Genomic DNA, 13,589 nt, shown 5'->3' with positions numbered 1-13,589 from the left:
CCACCAACCTGGTGGTTGGACACACAGGAGAATGAACGCAGATGAACAAGCACGCTCCGGTGACCTCCTACTTCCAAGCCAACGCCCTCGGGCCCTCCGCTCCCACGAGCCCTTCTCTCTAGTTCCAAATGCAATCCTGATGTTCTGGTAACCAACTCCCCCACCCCCAAACTCCCACTTCCAGCCCCCTCGACCAGAACCGGGGCTGTTAAACGTGCTCTCTGCACCCCTCCCTGTACGTCCTCAGCTGCTGCGCGGCGACACTGACAAGAGACAGCTGTTGCGGTGGTGAGAGGGTGAGAGTGTTGCAGTCGGCGGCAATCAGAGAAGACACACACACACACACGCACGCACACACACAGATAGTCAGACATGTGGTGTTTGTGTATGCGGAAAGAGGGGAAGGAAGGGGTGGGGGGGGGTGGACAGGGTGTCACTTCTTCTGAATCCACATCTACTTTCAAATTACACAAACACAACTTTTTTAAAATCCATGGTTCCAGTGTGTGTGGGATTTTTTTTTTTTTTTTTTGCGAATTGGGATCAGAGCATTCGGACATGAAGCACGCACGCTGAAGGACATGCCTGGAAGACAGGAAGAGGGGTGTCTTCTTCTGGAGAAGGGAAGCATTTAAACAGCTGGTATCATGCAGGCTGTAATAAAGCTCTCCCCCACTTTTTTTTTATTTTTTTCTTTTACTGACATTTCCCTGAGGAGGAAGAAAGAAAGGAGAAAAGAAGAAAGCCCACATTCACAAAGGCACAGAGAAGCTCAGATCATCAAACCTGCTGATGGCTGCAGTGCAAACAGACGGATGCAGGAACGCGGGGCCCTCCCTGTGACAAGAGCACACGCAGTCAAGGGTTTCATTAACTTCGGTTTAGCAGTAAGCTCAGCCCTGCACGCCGGATTTTCAGTGCTTTGCAAAAAAAAAAAAAAAAATAAATGTTCACAGCTCTTGAAGTTTTTCACACTTTGTTGAGCTGCAGCCACAAGACTACGGGGTATTATATGGAGATTTTATCTAAGAGAAATCTCCGTAAAAAGTGGCGAATAGATGCGAGTGGAGGGAAGGGACTGAACTGTCCGCAGTCTGACTGGACGGACAGCAACTCTGAACATTACATTTGAACTCCGCCCCAACAAATTCTCAGCAGCTTTTGGACTTTGACTGGGCCGTTCTCACAATAAACTTCATGTATCTTCTCACCACGTCTGACCAGCTTCCTTCTCCCGACATCGTCACCGCGTCATGATGCTGCCACCACCGTGCTTCTCCGTGTGTGTTTAGGGAGTTATTTTAATCTCAGGTGCGTCTGAGATTAAAATACACACAGATGATTCTTTTTGTCAGGAGACACCTGTCAACGCAAACGTCAAATAGAAATGCATTTTATAAAAAAACAAACAAAAAAACAAAAAACATGCTGAAACCCACGTATCCTTTAAGTGTGCAACATGACAAAGTGAAATGGATACAAATACTCTTGCCAGGCACCAAATATTTATGCCTGGGTGTGGGCGCGCAAGTGTTTGACCCTCTTGTCCTCTTGCCTATATGTGTGATGATGTTACATTTTTGGCGCCTGTTGCTTTCAGCAGAAGCTCCAGTCCAGGTGCCTGGTCTTCGGAGGCGGGTTCTCACATGCTTGCTGTCGCTGTTCATCCACACCGGCCGTCCGGGGTGCCGAATGACGCACCCTGTTCCTTTTTGTCAGGGATGTGTCAACACTTTCACAGCACTTTTCTTTCATCCCCACCCACTCCGCTTCTCCACCGTTCCTGGTGAGCTTGACTTATAAGCTTCACTCGAGATACGATCTGTTTTTGTCGGCTGATGCAGGTACTCTGTTCCTCGCTTTACACTTTTTCTATGAATTTCCATGAATCACCGCCCGCTCACGTGCGCTTTTAGGCCTCGATTTTTATGGAACGTGACAAAGGTGAAACACTCCTGCAAACAAAATGCGGTGAAAATGTGGAATTCAAATGTAATTCACATTTTGTGGGGAGTGTTTCTGTAGACGCCTGCATCTTAAAGGAGGATTTCCATACCGCGACCTTTCATCGTGACAATGCCACTCGATTCTAAGAGATCATGCTAAGGTGAAGATAGGCCAACTGCCTGTGTAGGAAATACACATATAAACCTTATGTGTATTTCCTACAAAAACCCTCCCACAGTAGCTGCAACATGAAAGGAGAGTTGGACTAATGATTTCTTCCTTCAGTTTTGAGCTGTGTGATATTTACCACGTTTCATTCTCTTGTTCCACAAATGTAGTTCTGCACAAAGCCTTGCTTTATAAGCAAAATAATTGCCAAGTCTATTTGGTCCTTATCACAATTGGTGTTAATTTAACTCTTTTCAGAGTTATTTCAACATGAGTCATTTTAACACTTGAAAAAAAGTGAGAACTACTCAAACTACTTTTGAAATAACTCTGTAAGAGTTAAATTAACACCAATTCTGATAAGGACCAAATAGACTCGGCATAGTGTCGATTCAACTCTGCAGAATTTGTTGTGTGGATGGTTTCAGGACCAGGAATGAATAACAGAAACTTGAAATGTGGCTCTATTAGTGTTTTTTTTTTATTTTTAAGTCAGAAAACACAAAACAGCCGGTCAAGATTTGAGGTAAAATTCATGTAAGTCGTTTAGAAACATGAGGCATCATTTCAGCTCACCACAGCGCCGGAGAGGATAGGCTAAATTACCACAACAATGGCTGATCGTGAAGCTGCTCTCACACAACCAGTCTCAGATTGATGAGCTCGATTGGTGTCAGGTGCAATCAGAGCAGCCTCGCCCTCAGCTACACTGAGTGAACAAGGACAAAAAAAAAAGAAAACAAAAAAAAAAAGCTACACCGAACACCAAACAACCCAGATTTGTGACGGTTCCATCGCCTTTTCTGTTTACAGAATCCCTGCAATCATCAGTTGAAATTATTTTCACTGCAGCAAGAAAGTCCTGGCTGGATCTCTTTCTGCAGCTTTTCATGCTCCTCCTTTTGCCTGTTGTTGTGCTCGGTCTTCCTCCCACACTCTAAAACATGCATGTTAGGTTAAGTGCTCTCTCTAAATTTCCCTCAGGAGTGAGTGAGTGTGTGCGTGCACGGTTGCTTGTCCTTTGTGCCTCTGTGTTGCTCTCTGACGGTATGGTGAAAACAAAATTAATAGCAGAATGATAATAATATAGGGGGAGTTCATTTTACTCCAGTCTGAATCCGACTTTTACTCGTGTTAAGGTTGATTTCACTGTGGCATGATCCATCTCTGATGGGGCAGGATTTTTTTCCTTCTCCTGATTGATACCTTTACTCTAAAATCGTTTTGCTCTTTTGTAAGCTATCAGTAAACCACGACTTCAGCTGCATGACGCTGATGAGCAAATATCAAGAAAATCGTACAAGTTGAACTTTATTTTAGCTTAATCAGATCCATAAGAATTAATGACAGGCCCAAAATGATAAAATGACAAAGCTTTAGTACGAGAGTGTGCATATTTATGGAACCAGTTTATTGGAGCGTTCTACGTTTTCATATGTTTTATTTTCAGTTTTCTTCCTTTCATAAACTGGTTTGTTTTACACTTGTTTTGCACTTGATTCACACATGATAACAGCAACAAACAATGAGGCAAACATCTTGTGTTTTAACAGAGGGCATGCACACCTTAAGGTCCCGAGAAAATGACGTCGAGGTCTCTGCGATATTTTTCGTTCTTTCACTGCTTGGCTGACAACTTCTTGGTTGTCTTCCTGTAAAGTTCGGCAGACTCTACCTCCAATTAACTCAGAGTTTTTATTTTTAACCTGTGGGAAGCACGCACACAGAAACCGTCACAAGAATAGGCCCTCCACACACACACACACGCACACACACACACACTCTATTGATGCGACCGTTTGTGCCATGTGATGTGGACCTTGTGACGGTTGATGTTGTTACTGGAGACACATTCCGGCCGGGTTTAAAGGGGGATCTTAGGTGTGAGTCTGTGCATAAAAACAACAACAACAAAAACCCACCTCAGAGGGTCATACTCTCATTCATTTGTAACCTCACACCGTCTGCAACACAGCCACAGACCCCCGTTTTCAGACCCGTTCCTCCTCCTCCTCCTCTTTCTCCTCCTCATCCCAGGTCACCGGCTAAAACTGGGTATGTTACGGTCGAGTGGAGCCTGCAGCCTCACTGTCTCTTCAAACAGAGATTGGAGACGTGGATGGGAAATGCAGAATAGAGACACACATGACGAGTCAGAGAAGGGTCAGATCGCAAGTATTTCTGTCACTGTCTGTCAGCAAAACAGAGGATCCCTAAAATAAATAAATAAATGAAAGCATGTCATAGAGGAGGATTCTTGACTGGAGGCCTTGGTTGACGTGTCACTCTTAGCCCAATTTTTGACAACAAATGCTTTTTCTTGTCTACATTAACAGTGAAAACCAGCCTGCTGTAAGAATCTGTAGTCAGTGGAGAAGCTGACCACCTGGTCTCCATAGAAACACCAGTTTTAAGCACACCAGTATTGCAATCCTCCCCAATTAATTGTGCAGCGTAGCTACATCCGATTCCTTGAGCGAACGGCGTATTTCAATTTGCTGGCCTGTCACAAAAACCTCAGCCATGAATCTCACTCAAAGTAAATCTGTTAGATTGTTATTCGGTAATGACTACGTCCTCGTAGGCAACAGCTTCACCCAAATTATTCATAGCATAGAAACCACTCATTATAGTTCATGCCCTGTAATAAGAAGATGTTTGCTGCTGATTTGGTGGAAAGCTGTCTACATGCTGCTTCAGATGCGCTTTAGCAGTCTGACACTTAATCTAATTACAAAAGTACGATTAGATTAAAAGGTGTGACAATAATGATCCAGAGTGTTATTTCTGCCAAAACCTTGCCCTGCTGAGGACATTGTTTCTGCAGATATAATTAGAGCTACACGCTGCCATTTGGACAAAAATACTTCGTTTTACATTCAACGGTTCAGGTAAGAAAGTACATTTTAATCGCTTTGAGTACTTTAAACTGATATTTGGATAAAGATGCTTCAGAAGCCATCAGAAGAGTTCTGGTATTATTCTCTCGAAAAGTTTGACCGCTGTTCTAATAGTAAATAGTTGGCTTCCTTTTGAAATTGTTGTTTTTCTTCCCTTGAATCCTGATAAAACATAATCTGGAAAGTTTGGAAGGGGTTAGTTTGAATTTTAAACCATCTGAGCTAACAATCCAGTCGATTTGTGTTGCACGATGGCAGATATGAGAAAAAGGTGTGTTTTTCGACAATATATGTACAGTTCAGCCCATAATTAAGGTTTGGGACATTTTTTTGCAGTTTCTTAAGGGACTTTAAAAAAATCATTAATAGGATTGTATGTGAAGTATCTTTGCATATGTATATTGAAAACACAACAAATTATAATTCTATCTATCTATCTATCTATCTATCTATCTATCTATCTATCTATCTATCTATCTATCTATCTATCTATCGCATGTTTTATTCAGCTACAGTGTGAATGTAGCACTTAGAGCATCAAAAATGATTTGTAAACGTAAAAAAAAATAAAATTAAAAAAAAATAAAAAACCGACCGGGCCGTCAGTCTCTTGGAGCCCCCGCCCCGCCGGTCTGTTGACGGGAACTCCCCCCTAACTTCCCCGGTTCTCCTCTCGCTGCTCATTCTCTCCATAAGCTGTCACACATACACACACACACACACACGTACAGAGACGCGTACACACACGGAGCTCCTGCGTGTTGGAGCAAACCTCTGCTCCGTCTAGTCTCTCTCGGCTGCCGAGCCGCAGCTGGTTTGATTTTGCGGGCAGCGCGGAGCCTCGTCGTGACAAGAGTTTTTGGGGGAATCGGCTGAAGGAGGAATGAGCCGCGGAGAAGGAAGGTAAGACGATGGTGTCAGAGTGAGTGCTTCCTCTGCTCTCTGTTTAAGGAAACTTGCTTGCTTCCCTCGCTGTGTTGTGCCCTTTAGGAACATCAGTTGGGCTTTATGTGTGAATTTTTTTTTTTTTTTAAACGTTTGGGTCCTCGCGCGCTGAGCGATATGTGCACATATCGCGGGCGCTCGTGCCCTCTCACATCAGTGGGGAACCTCCAGTTGTGTGAAAGGAAGTTGGGATTTCTTTCGCCAAGACTCCTGTAGTGAGGCACCTGAAGGGCTCTAACAACAAGTGGTGTAGTTCTAGTCAGTGTGCTCAAAGCTTAAGAGGCAAACTAACTTCATTTTGGAAAGACAAATCTGCTTAGATGCAGTTTTGCATTATTTTTTTCAGTAGATGTCCAGAAAATCGGTTGACAGTGAGCACGAGTCAGTTGCCGGTATTAATCGCTAAGTTAAAAAAACCCAAAAACAAACAAAAAACAAATTTGTGGTTTTATAACCACAGATATTGTATCATGCTACTTCCTGCAGTTTAAAGTCCTTTTCATGCATTGCCAGAGACAGTGTTGGTGTGAACTGGAGTTTTCTCCATTGAGTAATACAGGGCTAACCCTGCTTCACTTCTCCCTGCACACTGCTGATCAGCTGGCTGACACAAGCCTACTACAGTTATACATGAAAGTAGGCTTGGGCTGGTATGAGATTATCATGGTGGGATAACTGAGGAAAATGATTCACATCTCAGTACAATCTCTTTTTCTCAAAACGCCCTAAGAAGTTGGAATTTCAATCTGAAAAGTTGACAGTGCGCATACGAAAATGTGGGGAATGTGGCCAATATTAACTATTTGTTTGCACTTCTGATGGTTTATCTCTTTAAACCAGACACGCTTAGCGCAGTAAACATGTTGCCATTGTTTTAAATTAGAGAAATATGCTATTTATCAGCTTGCATTGCTAACAACAGTTAGCCATCACAGCAGTTAGCAAACCGCACTGGTTTGTGACTTGCATTTACTATGCTCCCCTCTCAGGTGTGAAGTCATTCCCAGCTGCAAACTCTAATTTTGGAGAAAATTATCCCTTTTTGTTGTTCTTTTCTTTCCACACAGGTGTAACTAGGTGGCTATGTTGTTGGCTAGCTAGCCAGCAGTCGTATGCTTAACAGACAGGCCTCTCAGTGTGAATATCAAACTGTAATATGTTAATTTAGTATTTTGGTTGTTTATTTAGAAATCAGAATAGATTTCAAAAGCTCTGTGGTTGCATTAATAAATACATTTTTAAGTTTTGCAGCAGTGTTTGAGCTTAACGGATTTGAAAAACAGCTTTACCAGAGACAAATATAAATATTCAGAAACCAAGTAGAAATCAGAAAATTTTCTACTGTTTTGAATAATGCTGTGCTTGCAGTGCTGTAATGCAACTCATTTGGCTCCAATGTGACCTTCAGCCCTCCTATAAGGTGAGCGTTTGTGTATGTGCACACACATGTGTAAGTGCGCCTGCTGTTTGGCGATATCCTGCCAGGACCTGGAAGGTGGGGGTCAGTCACAGGGTCTCCCCTCTGGAATTCTCCTAGAATAGATGTCACGCACGCACGCACGCACGCACGCACGCACGCACGCACGCACGCACGCACGCACGCACACTGAGAGAGACCTGCAGTCCTTTTTCAAACTTTGATTCCATTCCCTCCACGTCCACCCATCTCAGCAGTCTGGCTCGTTTTTATGGACCAATTTTATCTATTCATCAGCGCTGATTCAAAAACTAAATGGCTTAACCGGGAGAGAATGTTTTTTTTATTATGTGACCAATTGTTAAATACATTTTTTTCAGCCTTTTTATTGTCAGAAAATTCTGTTATGTTCACAGTCTGCAACGTGCGTCCAACCACCACTCCTGACAAGGCAATTTAGTATTAACAAATATTTGTCGAGTGGACTCTATTCTTGTTAAAGGGAAGTGGGTCAGAAGACAGAGACAATTCACCGGAGCTTTATTGTTACTCCCCGGCAGGTCCAGTGTATTTTTGTCAAGATGATAGATGCTAGAGTAAGTGTGTGTGGGTGTGTGTGTGTGTGTGTGTGTGTGTGTGTGTGTGTGTGTGTGTGTGTGTGTGTGTCAGTGACTGAAAGAGAAGGAATTAGAAGAACTCGCCTGCTGAAACTTGAACCTATTTGGACACACTGACGTTTGCAGGGCCACAAAGAGTGTTCTTCATGAACTCTGAGGAATCTGGAAGCCTCTGTGTGTATGTGTGAGGCTGTGTGTCACATTAGACGTCTTCTTTCATCTGACATGGATACTCACAGATATTCTTGTGATTGTTTTTGCCTTATTGTTGACATGATACATAGTTAGGTTAGTGACTGTCTTCCCGAAAGACCCCACAGGTTGTTGGAAATTACAACTTGCACTTTAAAAGAATGTGCAGCTTGCAGTGGTTGTGGAAGAAAGCGTCATGTGAAATATCTATAAAAAAAAAAGCAGGGATATACAAGGAGTAAATGTGTGGTTTATGTATATAAATAAAAAGTTAGATGTAATGTCTATCTCTGATTTAGTTGTGTTATTCCTGAATAAAAACAGGAAGCAACAGAGTAATTGCAATGACATATCTTTGTCTTAACAGCCGTTTGTTTAGATTTCACGAAGGAAACCAAAAAAAAATAAAAAATAGCATTTTGTTATTGCAATGGCAAAAAAACAAACAATAAAAACACGTTTAAGCCCCAACACCTAGCTTTTAAAAAAATCCTTCTTACCCTAGTTTCTAGTGTTTTAAAATTTGATTTACAAATTAGCAAAGTACAAAAACTTAATTTAATTTTTGTGTGACAACAAATGTTCTCATAAAAAGAACACAACCAATTTCAAGTCTACTCCCAAGACTTGCATCTTAATAAATACCAAATCCTTGAGCCATTTTGTTAGCAAACAGGAAGCAACCTAAAATTACCAACATGGTAATTTAGTTATTGCAGTACCCACTTCTGCCTGTTGAGGCAGTAGTTTACTGGAAATACCAATTATGATTCAGAACGTGAAGTTACATCCTTCTATGTACTACATTGGGATGTAGAGATGAACCGTTTTCCAGCTATGTGGCCATTTTCCGATCTTAGATTTTATTAAGCTTTATTGCCCTTATTGCCCTCTGGACTGTCAACAAGTGCAGAGGCTACTTGTTGCTTCCATTGAGAATTTACTGGAAGTAACCTTACTGCTATTCATGCCTAAATCCTTGATTCTTTTAGTTGAGTAGATAAGTAAACAAGATGCAAAGCAAATCTGTTAAAAGGCACAAATCCTGATCTGCAAATACATGTGTTACGCTACCGGAGAGCGTTTTTGTTCTGTTTCCTAGGTGATGCATCAGTGTGAGGATTTCAAGTTTTTCAAGCAGGCGCAGCAGGAACCTACTGACCCATTGGTATGGTTTGAATGCAGCATTCAGAACCGCTGAACAAAATAAAACAAATACGGTGCAGAGACAGTAACCCAAATGCAACATAAAAAAAAAAAACTTTAAGCTGTTTGGTTGTTGATTGTGAAAGGTCTTTGAATGTATAGAGCCTTCTTTTCAACTTGTGTTGACATGGTTTCAAGATTGATGTACTGATTTGTGCTCGTGAAAACGTGTTTTCTTATTAAGTGCCAGTGTGCAAAACGTATGCGTTCGATGAGAAATTCAGGTCCGGAGCATGTACAGTGTTGTGAAAAAGTGCTGCTTTGTACAGATTTCTTCTGCTTTTTTTTTTTTTTTTTGCCGCACTCAATGTTTCAGATCTTCAAACATGTTTAAATTATCAGACAAAAATAATGATTTACGCTGACCTAGTGTAAAAACGTCATTGCTTATTGGGCGATTTTTAAGTGGCAACAAATGCCGTCAGGTTTCTGTAATAAAAGACAAAGGAAATGTGTTAATTCAGCCACAGTGGAAAGTTTACGAGGATCTCCAACTTGTTTAAGGTCACCCCTAGCATCTTAATTGGATTCAAGAAAGGAGTTTGACTGGGCCACTGTCCTTCCGATTATTGTCCTGTTGTATCATACCTAGGTAATGTAATAAAGTGATGGTTGGACAGAATTCATGGTTTCTATTAATTGCAGGACTTTGTCAAGGTCCTGAAGCAGCAAAATAACCTCCCCAGACCATTATATTGTTATTTTTTGGCTTCTTTTTTTTAGTTTATCTCATGTGTTAGTTCATCTGTGTTCACTGTTTGTGCTTCAGATTTATTTATTTTTTTAAGATTAGGGTTTCTTTCTGTTCTGTTTTATATCAGGTTCTAGTTTTTTTCCTCCTTTTCTTTCTCTTTGCTTTGTTGATTCGTCACCTTACCCTTAGCCTGCTATTCTGCTCCCCTTCCCAGCTGTTTCTCATTTACCAATTTTACCTCTGGATGCTCCCTTTCCCGGCAGCATCCACTCACCAGTGATCAACTCTTCTGGTTGCTTTGTCACTTCCACCACTTCAGCATTAAAGCTCTTCAGATTCCTTTAATCCTCACTTTTTCCTCCATTTATTCCTCCACTCCTCTCTTGGGCTCTCCAGAAGTTTGTTTGCGTGTCCCGTTTCCAGGTTGTGTTGTCAGCTTTGTACTCCCCCCTCCGCCCCCTTCATTAAATATGCGTTCCACCACCATCCCGAGTTGTTGTCTGCACTTTTGTGCAGCATCATCATTTGAACCCTGCATTTTCTTTGATGACCTGAAACATTTCAGTGTGACAAGCAGGAAAAGAACAGAAGAATTTCGGAAACAAAATACTTTGGCTTAGCGCTGTTTAGGGTTTATTTATTTTGCCTTCGGAGCCAAACTTTTACATGCTGACCTAAAGGAGGGACATTTAAAAGACAGTGAATATTAGATAACGTCTCTCTGTGGTGCTTTTGGACCATTTCATCAGTTCGAATGCACATGTGTGTATGTGTGTCAACACCATACACACACAGTGGGAATCTGAATGCGCGAGAAAGCGAGAAATCTGCTTTGCTTCCCATCGCGGATTGGCAAATCCATGCTTTGCTGAAGTGAAACATGATGTCAAGCTACCTCAGGGTGTGAAATCTTACACTGTGTGGCAACTTATCCAAGAACCACAACCCACAGGGGAAAAAGTAGCAGATTTACACTTTTAATTTTATGCCCTTTGACTCCTTCTTAATTGATCGGTGGCAGACCTGGCTTTATATTTACTGAGGATTTCTGTTCGTATCTGCTTTGTTTGACTTACAAGAACTGCTCCGGTGAAAAACATTATTTTTATTTTAGTCTTCTTCTTGCTTCTCTGCATGACAAGATTGTCTGTGGGTGGATTGGTGGGTGGCTGGGCATCAGAGTGGGACTCCATTACAGAGCTGTATAAATCTGAGCCACGGTTTCTTTGCATTTCCTCAAGTGTGTGCGTCTTTTCACACGTGCTTGGGACTTCGAGCTCTTAGTTTGTCAGTGCTTGTGTGTTTGTGTGTGAAGCCATCCATTCATAGCCGGTTTTAAGTTGGGTTTCGTCTTTTTCAAGCATAGGTGGAAAGGGGCAGTATGAATGCCTCTGGCAAATATTCGATTGGAAGCTCTGGCAGTAACCACTGTGGCTCTGGTTTTTCAGTGCAGATGGATGGAGAATGGAGGTTGGGTCTGGAGTCACAAATTGCACACTAGATATATATTCTGTGAGGTATATATCAAAATTTGCAACAATTCATGGAAGAAATGGAAAATTCACTACAACGTAGACAGATCAGATTTTAGCAGACTTTTCAGACTTTTCAGTACAACCAAGAATAATTTTGTTGTTGTTTCCACAAGAAGAGAAAATTAATCTCAAAATAGGTTTTGAATAATCTGTAGTTAGTGTAGAATAATTCAGCCCAGGTTTGAGAAGTCTTTGCATTGCAGTGTTGAAGCTTATCTCAAGCTAGGCATGTCCCAGTGGCAAGAAACCCCCCCCTGAAAGAACTAAACAAAGGTCTAAAACAAAGTTTTATAAATATCAAACTGCGTTTTAAAGACTGTGTTTTGTTCAGTCCAAGTATTTCAGATTTTAATAGAATGGTATGATGCAGACCAGAGTAATTCTAAGCGGTAAAGTAGCACTGACAGAAAGCACTTGCTAACATTAGCATTTTTTGCAGCGAACGAGTCGCATGTCACCATTTACTCACAGAGCTTAGAAACCATTTGAATCTCGTCTGTCACTCCTCTGGTGTTTTTATGCAGCATTTATGTGGCCCCAGCAACTTAAAAGTGGTTCAGGGTACTTGTGTAAAACATCGCTAATCTACAAGAGCTTCATTTCTTACTTCTAATCGAGTCTCAAACATGGATGATCCATCCATCCAGCCATCCATCCATTTTCTTTACACCCTTGTCCCTCAGTGGGGTCGGGAGGGTTGCTGGTGCCTATCTCCAGCTAACGTTCTGGGCGAGAGGCGGGGTCACCCTGGACAGGTCGCCAGTCTGTCGCAGAAACATGGATGATATTGATGTTATTAAAAGCACTTTAAATCACCAGAAGAGAATATTTTAGCTGTTTTGAAGTGCAAACTGAATCTGAAAAGGTGATCAAGGGGTCGTGAAACTTGACTCTGTTACACCAGTTCTTTTGGGAGGAATGGGATAAATCTCCATCAAACTATTGTTCAAGTTATACTGTAGAAAAGAGACTTATATCGCATAATATTGAAACTATACAGTAAATAAAATCTCAAAACAATACATCTCATTCATTATTCTGCAATTTAGCAAACAGAAATAAATTTTTGCCAGCTCTAAAAGGTGTAAAACAGAAAATCTTTAGTCTGAATTAATGTCAGGCAGTGAGAAAAACCGGGTATGTCTTTTGATGCAATGTGCTAGTACCTCAATTCAAGTGTATGTCAGATTTAAATAGGGGAAAAAAAACTCACGGTGAAGTGCAGGAACATGATTTTAAAAAATGAATGAAAATAAAACCTGTTTAAAGGAAAAAAAAAAAGACCCTGAGCGCCTGGAGAAATACTGCAAAGGGCACTTTAGAAGATTAAAGGAGAGTCTGTCCACTTGGAAGTAAATTACAAAGGAATGAGATATTTTTATAGTAATGCTCATTTATTAGTTGCGGTCGTTTAATGAACCTCTAAAAGCTTCTCCTGCACAGACGTGTGACATAATAGGAGAGCGGCCAATAAAAGAGAGTACGTAACAGGAAAGCAACCGAGGTGGAAACTCTTTTTTTGAACTGACATGGACACACATCATTTTAAAACTGGAAACCCCCTCAAATTTAAACGACCGCCGTCTGTCTAAGAGCTAAAAGAGCGCAAATGCAACATGTTAGGTACATTTCATCTTCCGATTACCTAAAATCTGTATAATCATTCTCAAATTATGTGTTATCACGCTGCTTTATGTTTGAACGTGGGCGTATTTGTTGATGGGTGTGGCGTCTCTGCTTTCCTGCTGGCATGAAAAGTCAGAGCAAATCGTGGGCCGTCGAGGTTTCTCACACGTTTTGCTTTCCAATTGATTTAATGTGTGATTAATGCTCTCTGCACCCACATGCACACACCCATGTTCACGCATATGTGCTACATGCACACTAATGGACACACCAAATTGTGTTTACTCATCACTGCAACACAAGGCGCTATTGTATTTAGCACTTTTCTGCCTTTTTAGTCAC

General features: G+C 41.4%; 1 protein-coding gene across 1 annotated transcript in view; it reads left to right on the top strand.

The window, feature by feature from the left end:
* The first annotated feature begins 5,311 nt into the window (after positions 1–5,311).
* The window catches only part of ppp2r3a (protein phosphatase 2, regulatory subunit B'', alpha), a 66,683-nt gene continuing 58,405 nt past the window's right edge, over positions 5,312–13,589 (top strand). The window contains exon 1 of the mRNA XM_014978973.2: positions 5,312–5,918. The gene's annotated coding sequence lies outside the window, so the exon portion shown is untranslated. The remainder of the gene's footprint in view (positions 5,919–13,589) is intronic.

This window comes from Poecilia mexicana, unplaced genomic scaffold, assembly GCF_051168715.1.
Source record: "Poecilia mexicana isolate PSO_F unplaced genomic scaffold, ASM5116871v1 scaffold_22, whole genome shotgun sequence".
NCBI classification, from domain to species: Eukaryota; Metazoa; Chordata; class Actinopteri; order Cyprinodontiformes; family Poeciliidae; genus Poecilia; species Poecilia mexicana.
Note: the sequence above shows the minus strand (reverse complement) of the source record. Positions and strands in the feature narration are given on the sequence as shown.